This window comes from Lacerta agilis, chromosome 6 (genome assembly GCF_009819535.1).
Source record: "Lacerta agilis isolate rLacAgi1 chromosome 6, rLacAgi1.pri, whole genome shotgun sequence".
NCBI classification, from domain to species: domain Eukaryota; kingdom Metazoa; phylum Chordata; class Lepidosauria; order Squamata; family Lacertidae; genus Lacerta; species Lacerta agilis.
In genome coordinates, this window is record NC_046317.1 from 49,384,133 (window position 1) to 49,399,681 (window position 15,549).

The 15,549-nt window shown below is 44.4% G+C and overlaps 1 protein-coding gene across 5 annotated transcripts in view; it reads left to right on the forward strand.

Annotated features, from left to right (window-relative positions):
- Positions 1 to 4,481: 4,481 nt before the first annotated feature.
- The window catches only part of BRPF3 (bromodomain and PHD finger containing 3), a 37,249-nt gene continuing 26,181 nt past the window's right edge, over positions 4,482 to 15,549 (forward strand). For 2 of the 5 annotated variants that reach the window (XM_033152546.1, XM_033152548.1), the window contains exon 1: positions 4,482 to 4,971. The gene's annotated coding sequence lies outside the window, so the exon portion shown is untranslated. The remainder of the gene's footprint in view (positions 4,972 to 15,549) is intronic. The other 3 variants (XM_033152547.1, XM_033152549.1, XM_033152550.1) reach the window with 3 other exon arrangements.

Genomic DNA, 15,549 nt, shown 5'->3' on the forward strand with positions numbered 1-15,549 from the left:
TTCTTAAAAGCAATGTGTCAACATTTTAAAGTGCTAACACACATAGAAATAATGTTGCAAGTGTTAACTACATTATGGCCATTCTAAACTAGGGGAGGACCATAGGTCAGTGGCAGAGCATCTTTTTTGTATGCAGAAAGTCCCAGGTTTAATACTTGACATCTTGAGGATCTAGCAATTAGTATCCCAGCCTTTCCACTGCATTTCCATTTTTCCTTCTCCTGGGGGTGGGGTGGATTTATTGTACAAGAGCCCAAATTCACTTTAATTTTGCAATTTTCTGGCATGTGGCCGAATCCCACCCACAGAAAAGCAAGTCTGGAAGTGCCCTTAGTCTCTCAGATTTTTCCATGCACATTGCATCCCAATTGCTGCCCATTCATGGGAACTAAGAGAGGTGCAAACTAGGGGAAGTTTCCCTTCTTCTCTGGCAGACAGGACAAAAACATAGGGTATTCAGAAAGAAAAACAAACCAGTGCTTATGTATTGGCTTGCTTTGGGAATCATGGACAAAGGCAACCTGTGGCTGAGAATTCTGGAGAATTCAACCTTTGGAGAATTCGGGGGGGGCATTACGGAAACCCACAAAAGGGGGGGGGGATTGTAATCTCTTTCATTCCAGACCCATCATAACCAGTTCACAATCTTTTGTCAGAACTTAGCTTGACTAACTCTATGCATAGTATCTGAAGGAAGTGTGCATGCACACGAAAGCTCATACCAAGAACAAACTTAGTTGGTCTCTAAGGTGCTACTGTAAGGAATTTTTTTATTTTTTATTTTGTTTATGCATAGTGTGAGAAACACATAAATGTGATTTGAAAACAACTCTAAACTTTAACAGATACTTTTAAAGGGGTGGATGGAAATGACCACAGCCAGCCACCGTAACAGATCACCAGTGACTTCCAAAACAGAACAAGCTTGCCTCACAGTTCCTCTACCCTGAGAATGGCCCCCTGACACACAGGCATTGAACTGCAACCAATCACTAAGGATGGCTTCCCAACTCCTCTACCTCCGGAATGGCCCCTGGACATAGGGATTGAATTGCAACAACATTCAAGTTCCTGCACTGCCTGAGTGACCCTTAGAATACCACACAATAAAACAAAATAAAATGTGCTAGCAGCTTTCTGTGCCAGGATGGGCTTTGGTCAGCAGTGAAACATTAGGAATGGCCACACTGTGTTGGTGCTGCAAATAAACACTGGCAGCAGAGCATCAGTCAGATCGAGCACTTACTGTACGAATTCCATTCTTATCTATTGTTCAGAAGACCCCATCATAAAGAATGGAAATATGTGACTTTCCGAAAGCCAAATTGGTGTGGCAATAAAAGGAGGTATCTCATTTGCAAGCAGGCGTGTTTGTTTTGAAAATGTCATGTTTCCTGTCAGTATCTGATTATTTTATCTGCTTATTCTGCATAGCTTTTGCATGCAATGCCACCGTTGCTTTTAGCGCTCCAAAAATAATTTTGATGTGCATTTCCCTCTTCCATTGTTCAATATACTGTTATTTCCAATCCTAGTTTCATGCTGCAAGTTGTGTTACTTTTTCACTCATTTATATAGGCATGCTGTTAAATCAGCACTTATTCCCTATTTGTTGTCCGTCAGCAAAGCCCTGCCGTCAGTGAAAGTTAAATGCTATGACAGCAATGTAGTGAATTGTTGGATGACTAATATGAAAAGTTGGGTACCCTATATTACTTTACTGCTGGCTAACTCAGATGACCATTCAGAAGCCTATTTTTTTTAAATGATTTTTTGGGTGGGGTGGGGTGGGGAAGGATTGTTCTTTTTGAATCTGCAGCTTCTTGTAGTATGAGTGGGACCACCATGCAGCCAGATTATCTACACTAATAAAGTGCAAGTGTCTCTGCGTCCAGTCCCTGTGTCCATGGGATTGCGCTACTGTGCATGTGCCCCACGGACAGCCGTTGGGACTTGGGAGTGCAGAGACTTCATGCCGCGTGCTGCTCAGCGACCCCGAGAGCAACTATGCCGCCTACCAGGTGGGAGCAAGGGAGCGCAGGGGCCCCGGGATCTCCGAGGGATCGAGCAGAAACCCCCAGACGGCTCTTTCCTGGGGGCGGCCCAGCCACGAAGCATGGCGGGCGTAACGGAAAGGCCGCACGGCGAGGGAGCCGGGGGGACCCATGGCGGGAGCGAGCGCGGCTGGGCGGAAGACCGGAAGGTAGCCGAGGGAGCACGGGCGGAAACAAAGCGGCGGCGGAGAGCGAGCGACGGAAGAGACGCTGGAAGGAATGTTCTAGTGCCCGTTAATTTAACGGGTTTAAAGCACTAGTAGGCATATAATCTGCCTATGACAGCTCTAGTTCTAATATTATTTTGCCTTTTAAAAATCCCATTTGCCAACATCCATGATGTAAGAGGGATGTTACCAGAGACACCAACAAACTCAACCCCAGCTTGATATCACTGCAGTAGTGGTCAGTAAAACAAGCATGGGTGGGACTATGTCGCTTTTCAGGCATCCAGATACCACAGGCCACTGCCACTTACCATGAAGGGGACAAGTGAGGTGCAGGTGGCAATCTGACTCTTGCCACCATGGAGTATGTAAAGTTTCCTATCCCCCCGCCCCTGTAACAGCCAGTGTGACTTACAGTATTGGAAAGTGACTTGTCCCCTTCATTCCACCCCACCCCACTCCATACTGTCAACAGAAGGAACCCTGCATTTTAGTATCACATCCCGTAGCAACAGAAGTGTGGTAGAGGGGAGTGAAGGGTAGAGTGGCAGTGACAGCAGGAGCGTGGGAAGGCTTGCAAATCCCATCTACACTGATCCTTTCAGTCTCAGACATCCGAGGTTAGATATCCAAGGTGTGATTATTACTAATTGAAAATGTATTGCTAATTGGAAACCTTTGTGAAATAGGATGCTGCGGTCGGAACAAGTACAGTATACAGCAGCCACCAAAATGGAAGTAATTTCAATCTCAGATATCAGAAGTGCTAGTTGATTTACATGCATCATTTACGGCATGCAGATGTAGGTATACACGTTTCAAACATTCTCCATAAAAAAATGAAACTTTCTAGTGCCTGACAACTACAGTTCTGAAGTCAGTATAGCTTGCTAGCATTAGAGAATATGCGTTATTCATCTATGTATCCGGAAGGTCACAGTCCCAGGATTCTGCATCAGTGACTTCAGTGTATTTGCCAGGTGCCTTGCTGTTACCCATATATATGTAGGAGGTTGTAACTCAGTGACAACTAAAGTTGTGCAAACCAAACAATATGTCTACTGTTCTTTACCCTTAAATAGTGTAGGATATGGAATACCTGTATATAAATATGCCATCTTGGCATAAAGAACAAAAATACATGTCTTTATCTGGCTGTGCTCATACACCGTATGAAAGTGTCACCTATCAGATTACTCAATTTTATACACTAGGGAGAGGTTATAACCCTTCAATCTGCTTTCATGCAGTAAATGGTATTACTTTCTCTATTCTTTACTGCCGAAATAATCAAGCGGAGTACCCCATTAAGCTGGTAACATTGAAAACCAAGTTTTCCTCATAATGCAGGGACATCCCCCGGGATAAGATTATTTGAAGGATTACAAAATATTTCAGTTACATATACTCAGCTGGATATAGCACAGAGAGAATAAGACTGGGTGTTTGTACAAAACCATTTCTCCTGTTTTTGTTAAGCACTTTAGTGTGAAACTAGAAACAGGCTGTTACCTGAAAAACATAGCATGTCGTGAACATGCATCACAAGGACTGTACTTCTAATACTGTCCCAACTTTTTGTATGGCATCACTTTACGCAAATTTGTTATGTGGTAGCAAACAGTTGTAGTTTGTGAATTGTTTGCTGCAGCAAAGGAAGACAAAGCTCTCTGCATGTGTGCAATCTATGAAATCAAATAAACCAGCAGCTAAAACAGAAAGCCTGTATTTGGAATGTACTATATGCATACAAATATTTTCTTGGCCAGAGTTCCAACCTGAGTCTTCAACAGCAGTGGTACAGTCTGGACATAGTCTCACCACCTCATGTGCTTTTCGGAACTAGGCCTACTTTAGGACTGCTTCACACAAGAGGACAGCCACTCTGTAACAGGAACCTGGGAAAACACCATGCGATACCCAAACACTTGTCACTTGCTGGCTAGGTTCCCAAAGCTTGCAGCAACAATACACGTGTTAAAAGCTCAAAATGCAGCAGTGGGATTCATCTATGCATGCCTACGGGGAAGTGACTTCCTGTAGGAATTTGATCATGGGTGGAAAAAGCCCTTAGGACTCTGCACCACAGGAGGAACCCATGTACCCTATGAGCTCGACCGACGGGGGCACCTTTTCCCCATGCCCCCCAGCCTACTGATCGGTCCCGAAGTGCTCCCCACAGGAGCCTCCACCAGGGTTGCCCCCACCCCATATGCAACCTAGCGCGCCTGGGAGTACCAACCCCCGAAGCTCTGCCCGACGCAGCGGGAAAGCGAGTGGCGACGGCGCTCATTAGCCTATCTCGGTGCCCCCCCCACCCCGCTCCTGACCGCTGTCGCCGGGCCTCCACGCTTTGTGTCCAGGGAAGAAAACGCAAGGGGGGGGCGGTCCCTGACCGGGGGGGGAGAAAGAGCGGAGCGCGGTAGCAGCCCCCTCCCTCGCCGCCTCCTTCCCTCCCCCCCTCTCCCTCTCTCCATCGCTTGGCCGGGCTGCGCTCCTGTCGCCGCCGCCGCCGCCTCCATTTTGCCTTCCCTCGCTCCCTTCCCCCCACCCCGCAACAGGAGCTGGAGCCGCGGCGGAGGAGCTGAAGCGAGCGGGCAGCGGGTCCGAGGCAGGTCGGCAGCCGCGGCTATGAGGGGGAGGCGCTGAGGGGAAGCGCGCCGAGCCGACATCTTGTGTCCCCCCCCCTCCCCGACGGCGCGAGCCCGTCCGTCCCGCAGAAGACCCGGCGCCGCCACGGAGGAGGACAGGCAAGTAGACCGAAGGACGCGCCCGCCCTCGCCACCACTGCCGCCCGGTTGCCTGCAGCCCCGTTCCTTCCTCCCTCCCTCCCTCAGCGGCGCCCCCAGGGTCGCGGGAAGGTGACCGGACTAGGCGGTGAGGGGGTGGCGGGACTGAGGAGACCTCGCGCCCTCCGAGCTGCGGGGCGGGGCTTTCTCCACAGCGCTTTATACCGAGGCTGAGAAGGGAGAGAGAGTGGGTGAGAACGCGGGGGGGAGAGAGGGAAACCGATGCCCGCCATCTTGTTCGCCCTCATAACCGGGACACCATTAGCCACGCCCACCTTCCCCTTCTTCATTGGCCCAGGCAGGGACACGTCGCTCTCCCCCCGCGTGCTGTGTGCTGCTATTGGCCGCAGTGCAGGAAGATGGACAGCGATCGTATCCAATGGGAGGGTGATTACTGCTGTTTCCTTTCCCTGTCGTGTAATTAGTCGAGGGATTCCCCCCCTCGGAGGGGCTTGTAGATGCTGGCAAATTTATATTAAACATTCCCCCCCCACCCGCCTGCGACTTTAATCTTGCTGTGGATGGAAGGAGGCCGCTAGCATCTGGCAGAGCGAGATTGCTGCGAGCTGTCACGTGGAAAGGGCCTGGATTCTGACACAGCCCAGGCTGCCCTGTCCCCGCAGGGAAAGGGTTTCTGCTCTGAGGCCTGGTGTGTTTTTGTTTCCCCTGTGCACACTGAAGAGTCACCTGAGAGAGTGTGCATGTCGACTCAAGCCTCCTTCAGCGGTCTGCTGCTAGAACCCTTCAGTTGCATGGACCACCCTTCTTAAAAAGGCCAAAACACAGTTCAAAGGCAGATTAAAATGTTGTCTGCTGCTGAGAGAGTTAGTGAGAGATGTTTTGTTAGTTTATACTGATTGCGTGTGATCCATAGACTAGGAGCAATAAAGTTGTCCACTTGGAACTTATTCCAGCCTTTAAGTTCATAGTGGCAACAGGGCCATTTTCCCTGAGGCATGATGCAACTCTTAAGGATAGTATCCTCCACTTAAGGATAGTTTGTTCACCTTAATGCAAGACAATCCCTTCATTGGCTGTACTTTTCCATTGCTTAGGCTTCTGCTGCTGAAGTGAGAGAAGAGCACAGTACACCAAAGTGCATTTCCCTCTATCACAGTATTTTATTTTTTGTCTATTGCAGGATGTACCTGCACCAGAACTGCAGAGTTAACTTCCAATTTACTGAATATAAACTATTAAGTCCACAGCCAAATAACTGGTTGATTTGTTCAAATCAGTATTGGCAGTTTAGCCCAATTGCTTCCCCCGACTCCTTAATTTTTAATTTTTCCACACCAAGCTGTATTACAAAAGTAAATATAAATATAAACCCAGATTACAATTGTAATAAGAATATTAAGGTCTTTTATATATATAATAAATGTTCATAAGTGAGCCAAGCAAACAAGTCTGTGAAGCAGCACAGGAAAACAGAAGCAGCACAGGAAAACAGCCCTGAAACCATTTCTGACTCCCAAACTGACAAATTGTTTCTCTGCAAGGAAGGAGGGGGTGAGAAAACCTTCCCATTGTCTCAGGAATTAAAATGATTACCATCTCAAAAGAATGGCCAGGCTACCCAGGAAAGGCAATCAGATAAGACATTATCATATAAACCGGCAGGCAGGAGAAAAACAACTCTCTCAGATTTCTGCTGTAGACCGCCTTTTTCTGTGATGTAGCTATGGTGTATTTGGGAGTTGGTCCTGGGATACACACCTTCTGTGATGTATGTATGATGTTTCTGGGGGTGGTCTTGAACTCCAGCGTGGGAAATTTAAATTTCTATATAAGGGGAGGCGCTCCTTTGTTCTAGGTCTTTCCCCATCTCTCCTGTGTGTGGGGCAAACACCCTGTTGCAACAGCCTTAATAAAGATCAAGCTTACTAGCTGCTTTGCTTCTCAATCTTTTCTGGTTGGCTTCTGTTATATTTTCCTACCGATGGAAGGAAAATATAAGGGCTCTTCTGTACCCCATAAGGGAAAAAGGGCCAGATTTTGTTTACAACACATCCTACTCCCATGAACACTATTTTGAGATCAGATTACGTTTCTTTAAAACCTAATATATTCTACTAGAAAGATAAAGAACCTTCTGTTAACAGAATATTTTATCTACTGTAATGTTCAATATTTTTTTTCATTAACAGCATTCATTGATTTCTATAATTGATAATCAAAACAAATGTCTCCATTAATTAGATTCACATTTTATTTTTCTTAATTCATCTATCAATTCCCCAATTACCACACTACTCATTGCTTATTCCTCCCTTAGGGTTGCCAGATCACAATATTCCATTAATAGTAGAAATCACAACTGGAGGAACCCCTCTGTTAGGCTGTAAACCAGGCACCACCAAACTTGGCCCTCCAGATGTTTTGGGACTACAATTCCCATCATCCCTGACCACTGGTCCTGTTAGCTAGGGATGATGGGAGTTGTATTCCCAAAACAACTGCAGGGCCAAGTTTGGGGATGCCTGCTATAAAACTTGCATTTAACTACTCACTTAATAGTCATAGACTACAGTATCAGGATTTCCATGAAGGTGAGTGAGTGGCATGGGACATATCATTCTCTCCTTCTTCTGTCAGTCTACCTGGTAGAAAGCACATTTTAAGATAACCCATCAAGAAGCCAGTAGCACTTGTTTTCATATTGGCTTGGGAGGACCTTCCTTCATGTCTATACCTAACGGAACTACAGTACAGGTTTTGAATTTGTTAGCAAGCTAGTAATTTTGTAGGCTTATTTACGGTATATGGTTCTCCAGGCTCAGCAACCCCATGCCTCCTTAGTTCCTCCCATGCCTGGCCACTTTCTTCCTGCTAAGTGAGTACTGCTCCTTCTGAAACTTAGTTCTATGTGTAGTTTTACCCTAATCTTGTTTTTTCCATGGCTCTGCCTTCTCTTCAGCCAATGGTTTCATCAGGTCCCTGCTTTTCAGGCCAGTTCCTACTTTGTGCAATTTAATTTAGCTTCCGTGCTTTTTGACCAGCCTTCTTAACACTCCTTTCACTCTCTTTCTTCTGATATTAAGCACTGTGAAATTTCTTCATAGCTCACTTTTCTGATTAGCCTGTTCTTGCCTCATTTCTCTGTCTCATCTGCCCTTTGCCTCAAGCCTCATTATTCATTTAGCTTTCCTTGAGATTCCTATTTCCCCAACTATTGCCTACCCTTATTGTTTAGATTTCCTATGTTTCTGGACTTCTCTGTGATCCTCAGTCAGCCTGTTTGAAGTCTTAATCCCAGCCAAACTGACAACTACCTATCCCTTCCCAAAATCTATTCAGCAAACAGTTGGGTTTCTTGAGCAACTGAACATTCTGGGTTATCATACCAGCTTAGCTGTCAGAAGCACAAACTAATATAGATAATAGGGAGATAATAGGGAGAAGATTATTGTATTATTGAAACTAGAAAAGACTAACTTGAAGACAAATAGCAAAAGAAATTTGGCAAGGTTTCAGCATAAAAATGGCATGCATTGTTGTTTAGGGACCTTTGGAGATGGTGGCTAGCATGCACAGAAACTTGGGTTCCATCTATTTACACTTTAAGCAGTATCATAGCACTTTCATGGCTTCCTCCCAAGAATCCTGATGCTAAGTGTTCTTAGCCTCATGGAGGTACACTTCCCAGAGTTCCCTCAGAAGATGGGTTTATTGTTAAACCACTCTGTAAATTGTAGCTCTGTGAGTAGAATAAAAAGGTAAAGGGACCCCTGACCGTTAGGTAGAGTCGCGGATGACTCTGGGGTTGCAGCGCTCATCTTGCTTTACTGGCCAAGGGAGCCGGCATACAGCTTCCGGGTCATGTGGCCAGCATGACTAAGCCGCTTCTGGCAAACCAGAGCAGCACACGGAAACGCCGTTATCTTCCCACCGGAGTTGTACCTATTTATCTACTTGCACTTTGACGTGCTTTCGAACTGCTAGGTTGGCAGGAAGTAAGTAGAATAGGGGTCTCCTAACAACTCTCAGCACCCTTAACAAACTACAGTTCCCAGGATACTTGAGGGGAGCCATGACTGCTTAAAGTGGGATGATACTGCTTTAAATGTATAGTGCAGATTGGGGCCTTGGTGAAAGTGCTAAAGGAGTCTAGTCTGTTGATAAGTGGCAAATGTTAGCAATAGGCAAGGGTGAAGTCTTGAAAAATGTGGAGGAAAGGTAAAGCTGTTTTAGGAAGGTAAGATGTTGGATGTACCTTGCGAAGGAAGACACTGCTACAGTATCAGAGGGACAGGGGTGCTAACTTGAATAAAATATTGGGGGGGGGCAAGCTCTGCCCCACATAATCGATCACATGACACAACACACATGCACCATTTGAATGGCCATACCCATCAACCTTGGGAGGACCAGCCCCCTCAAACATTTTTTTTGGGGGGCTGAAGGGACCTCAGTCCCTAGGAGCTGGCTTCTGTGCAGAGGAATTTGCATTAAGTCCACAAAGTTTATTGCTATAAATTGTAAGAAGAGTGGCATAGCATCAGAGGAGAGAGGTGCAAGAAAGAAAATGAAACAATAAAGGGTCTGAAAACCAAGCCTTATGAGGAACGGTTGATGAAAATGGGTATGTTATCCTGGTAAGAAGAGACTGAGGAGATGATAGCCATCTTCAAATATCTAAAGGGCTGTCACAAGGAGGATGGAGCAAGCTTGTTTTCTCCTGCTCCAGAGGCTGGGACTCAAACCAATGGATTTAAAACAAAACAAAATAAAAAATTCCTTCCAGTAGCACCTTAGAGACCAACTAAGTTAGTTCTTGGTATGAGCTTTCGTGTGCATGCACACTTACAAGAAAGTAGATCCAACAAAATATCAAGGAAAAAAACTCCTGACAGTAAGAGCTGTTCAACAAGAGGTGCTGCTGCTAACTCCTTTCTAAGTAATAGTTTCAGGGGGGCCCTGAGCAGGATTGGGAGCATGTCATCTGGAGAAGGAGAGTTTAATTATCCCCTCCTCCCTCCACTTTTATAGTCCTGATTAAAATCACCCACAAATGTACTGTTAGCCTTAATAGTGAAATGTCCCCCAGGGGCTAATAGCAGCTTTGGGGGGTGAAATTTTTTATCTTGACCATGGTGAGAGGAATGATTCCCCCCTCCCATTCTAGCTTGCTGCAGTCCCACTTCTGCTTATGTGTGTTTCTGTAGATGTTACTTTGAAACGCAAAACTATATGCTAAGTCCACTCTGAAAAACACAGGGGGGAGCTTTGGAGATAGGAAGTACTGAGAAATGAAATGTTTCACAAAAAGGGGCAATAAAAGCAAGCTATTTAAGGGGCAATTAGCAGGCCCTTTATAAATTGTTTCCCAGCTGGGATCAACAGGAAGCAATAAAACTAGGAGAAACAACAAGCAATAAACTTTGAACTGAAGTTGTCAGGGACCTTTGTTTTAAATAGAACTTAATTGTGATGGAACATAGGAGAATTTGGTTATGGGGAATGCCATTGCTTGGTAATATAGTGCTATATGCAAGCTCTGTATGGACACTCTGCTTTAATTCCTTTTCCAGCTAATTAGAGGAAACTGCACCTAAGGGCTCTAGGGTGAAAGCAGCCCTGAAAAGCAACATGGACTGGGACCTTATTTTCCTTTCACAGATTCCTCATCCCCATTTCCTCCCTTCCCACTCTCTTTCCCTTCCTAGTAAAAGGTAAAGGGACCCCTGACCATCAGGTCCAGTCTTGTCTGACTCTGGGCTTGCGGCGCTCATCTCGCTCTATAGGCCGAGGGAGCTGGTGTTTGTCCACAGACAGCTTCCGGGTCATGTGGCCAGCATGACAAAGCCGCTTCTGGCGAACCAGAGCTGCGCACAGAAACGCTGTTTACCTTCCCGCTGGAGTAGTCCCTATTTATCTACTTGCACTTTGGCGTGCTTTCGAACTGCTAGGTGGGCAGGAGCTGGGACCCAGCAACGGGAGCTCACCCCGTGGCAGGGATTCGAACTGCTGACCTTCTGATCGGCAAGCCCTTGACTCTGTGGTTTAACCCACAGTGCCACCTGGGTCCCTCTCTTTCCCTTCCTATTGTCCCTCAAAAAACTCCACATAGACTTGATTACTTTAAGGAAACTTTCTCCAGGAAACTATCATTGGCCTTCCCTGCTCAAAAAACAATGCTCAGAGTCCTTCAAATCCCATATAAATGGAATGCTTGCTCCTTCTCCTGTATAAACAAAATACTGATTTCTCAAAACACATTTCTATAAAAGGGAAGATGGGATACATGCATCAATCAGTATTAATACATCATGATGTTCACTGATGCATATATTCCATCTCCCCCTTTTCATATGATAAATGCACTTTTTCAATCTAAAATTGGTTCTGCGCAGTATGAAAAAATCTACTGACATGATGATGATGATGATGATAATAATAATAATAATATTACCATTATTATTATTAACATGTTGATCACTTGTTACCTGAAGATCTTCAAGCAACTTAAAGGTAAAGGGACCCCTGACCATTAGGTCCAGTTGCGGACGACTGGGGTTGCGATGCTCATCTTGCTTTACTGGCCGAGGGAGCCGGCGTACAGCTTCCGGGTCATGCGGCCAGCATGACTAAGCTGCTTCTGGCGAACCAGAGCAGTGCACGGAAACGCCGTTTACCTTCCAGCCGGAGCGGTACCTATTTATCTACTTGCACATTGACGTGCTTTCGAACTGCTAGGTTGGCAGGAGCAGGGACCCAACAACGGGAGCTCACTTACAATGCATTTAAAACATATATACATATACCATAACAACAGAGCAAAACAGCCAACATAACAACCACAAGGAGCTTTGATGGCACACTATATTTATACAATAATTATTTTTATTTTATATTTATATAATAAATGTTTATATTTTTATTTCTATAGAGCAATGCATGCCATGTGTACTCTGCACAACTGAACCATTGGGCTAGAAGCAGTTTGTGGAGTAGTCACATTGATTATTATAATTTGTTTCAATGTTCTTCTATATGTTTGTCTATTTAAAAGTTATTTTTCCAGCCACCTGTCAGTAAATTATCAGTCAAACACTGAGAACTTATTTCTCTTTCTACATGAACTGATTCACTCTCATTAGCATTTTCAAAATATGATACATGTGGCATTATTTCTCCCGCTAATGTAGTATTGCTCTGTGTTTAAAAGTATTAGGCTCGAACATAAGACTCCAGTATTCAAATACAGTATATGCTCAGCTATGAAGCTTACTGGGTAGCCCTAAGCAAGTCACTACCACTTATCCCACAGGTCACCAACATTCAGGGACCAGTGGAGGCATTGGGAGTTTTGAGAAAGTGCGATGCACTGGTTAATAAACGGCTGCCTTGGGGTGGGATATAGCAATAAGTGACTGTTGTGAGGCATGGCTTAACAAAAAATAGCTGTCACATTTAATGGAGCGGAAGACACAGGGCCACAAAATGGTATTGGCATGGCTTCCATTGGCCGCCCATCTATGGAAAAAGGCCACCTACATCAACCACCACTGTAGCTACAGACATAACCTCTTTGTACCTCTTCTCTGTAAAGAACAGAAGACATGGACATATCTCATCCTCACATCCAATGAAATCTGGGCATGATTAAGGGTGCTTATTCATTGGAGGAAAGGACACAACAATGTAAACAGGAACTGAGCAGGAAGCGCAACAATCTCTCTTTTTCCCAGGTTTTAAAAAAAGTAGTTTTAAAGTTGTTTCATCCATGAAGTAGCCTCTCTGACTTAAGTTACATCATCTCAGAACAAGTAGTTTTAGAATTCTCATCCTTCTCAAATGACAGCCTTTGGGGGGGAAAATGTAGCAGATGCAGTCTGAAGGCTCATATTTTGTAACCAAAGGGGAATTGTAGATTCTCAATTATGTCTTTAATTCTTTAATTAACAATACTTAACTCAAGTATTGTTACTTTGTTCTATGCCACTAATACCCATACAATAGGTATGGATTTCAATTGTTGCATTTCCATGTTTGGAAAACTGCCATTTGTTAAATTTGTGCCTGGCATACAGTTACACAGAGGGCCTAGGAGAAAGGGCCTGCTTCTCCTTTCTTTAAATGCATTTTTATTGAATGTTTCAAAAATAATAATAATACGCAATAGGAACACATGTGAAACATTGGCACAGTTTAAGAATAATATGTCAATGTAGGAAATATAGAGAAAGTTGTCCATTGAAGGGCATGCATTATAATAGTTTTGGTTTTGCGGGTAATAATAATAATAATAATAAACTTTATTACGGTCATAGACCAGCAGAAGAGAAAATAAAACGATAGTACATAAAATAAATATTTCTTAAATATCGTCTTTTAACAATACTATTTCAGATCCCATGTTAGATTAAAATTAAGCTAAAATTTAATGGGCGATAATTCCATTTAAGTATTATCTACTATGGCTTGGTGGACGGCTTTATCGCTGTTGTCGGTTGATATCATGATGCGTCTCAGTCTTGCTGCATGATAGCAAAATTTAGCTACAGTCATAGTTCGCTCTGGGTTGATGTCCTCAATTAAGTATCTAGTCAGCATTTCAATTGAACGGCCTGGTAGATTTTTTAATAGGGGTTCGATTAACTCCTTCCTCAAATCTCGATACAGAGTGCAGTGTAGGAGAACGTGGCTAATAGATTCGATTTCCTTGAGATCACAAGGACATAGCCTCTGTTCTACTGGGATCCGAAGATATCTACCAGTTAGCAACGCCGAGGGTAATGCATTAAAACGAGCCCTAGTAAAGGCCCATCGGTGTCTCGGGTTTTCTAACGTCTTTAGGTAGATAGCTGGGTGGTTTGGGCGGTGCTCATACAGTTGTCTGTACGTTGAGGGAAGACGAGTTAAGGTGTTTTGGCGGTCGATATCAGCGATTCTTTGCCTAATAATCTTTTTCGCCCTTTCGCTTCCCATAGATAGAGTAGTCGCCACCGGCAGTCCATACAAGGCTAATTTCTTTTGAATAGTCTGCTCCCAAGTGGATTGAAAACTATCAGTATTGATTAAGGGGAGAAGACCATTTGGGGACGTTTTCACTCTTATCCAATACTGTAGAGCTGATTGCCATACTTTAGTTTCTACTTCCTGCACTCCAGCTTCCAGTCGCAAAGCTGCGTTAGGAATACATTTAGGGGTTAGAGTTATAGATCTTAGAAAACCCGACTGAACTTTCTCGTATGCATCCAATCTGGAATTTATCAAGAAGGGTGCGCCATATAGTAATTGGGCTAGTGGTTTGGCCGCAAAAAGCTTAAGGGCTGCCGGGATATAATTTCCCCCGGTTGTTCGATGATATCTTACAATCGCGGCCGCACTCCTTTGAGCTATCAAGGATGCATATTTAATATGCGCCGTGTTTTTTCTGGAAGATTGAAAGACTACGCCAAGATACTTGAAGCAAGTCACCTGCTCAATAGGTTGGTTATCTATTTGCCACCTTAGTGTTTTCCTTTTATTGGAGAATATCATTATTTTAGTTTTTTGGAAATTCACTAATAGCTGTTCCACCTTGCAGTATTGCTCCAGTTTATTTAGTGCTCTCTGGAGGCCAATACGGGTCTGTGACAATATGACCGCGTCGTCTGCATAAAGTAAGATAGGGATCCTTTGATTCGATAGTTTGGGGGGATGCGAGCCTGCCTCTTCCATCTGGGTGATAAGAGAATTAATGTAGATGTTGAACAGATGGGGGGCCAGAATACATCCCTGTTTAACCCCTTTTGCTGTTTTGATTGGGTTCGAGAGTAAACCTTCCCGGTTGCATCTTACTTTCAAAAATGTATTGCTGTATAGTTTAGATATTAAAAGCAATAATCTGTGGTCTATAGATAATTTGGTGAGTTTATCCCAAAGGCGAGTACGAGGGATTGAATCAAACGCAGCTTTAAAATCGATAAATGCTGCAAAAAGATGGGTGTTGAATTGTGAGGTGTATTTCTCAGCCAGATGCTGGAGTATTAGGCAATGGTCTAGTGTTGACCTTCCTTGTCTAAAGCCTGCTTGGGCATCATTGAGTATATTATTAGATTCTATCCACATGCACAACTTCTCACTTAAGTAGCTGGCGTAGAGTTTGCTTAGGATGTTCAAAAGGCTTATTGGCCTATAGTTGTTTGGGTCATCTCTTGGACCTTTTTTATAGATAGGTATAATAATTGACAGCCCCCAGTCCTCAGGGATCTGTGTTGTTCTGTCAATGAAAGAGAAAAGGGCCACTAACACAGGAGCCCACCAGTTCGGGTCGATTTTAAACACCTCCGGTGGGAGATCATCATGCCCTGGGGCTTTACCACTCTTTAGCTGATCTATCAAATGGTGTATTTTCTCTATTGAAGGCGGGGGCCATGGTTGGAGTTGTTCTTCCGGGATGTCTAACGAAGGTAATGTGGAGTTAACTTCTCCATACAGGTTGTGAAAGTGCGACTGCCAGGTTGACACTGTTATGCAAGGTGATAAGTGTGTCATCTCCTGTGTTGGGCGGCCTGTAACTAGCCTCCAGAATAATGACGGGTTTTTATG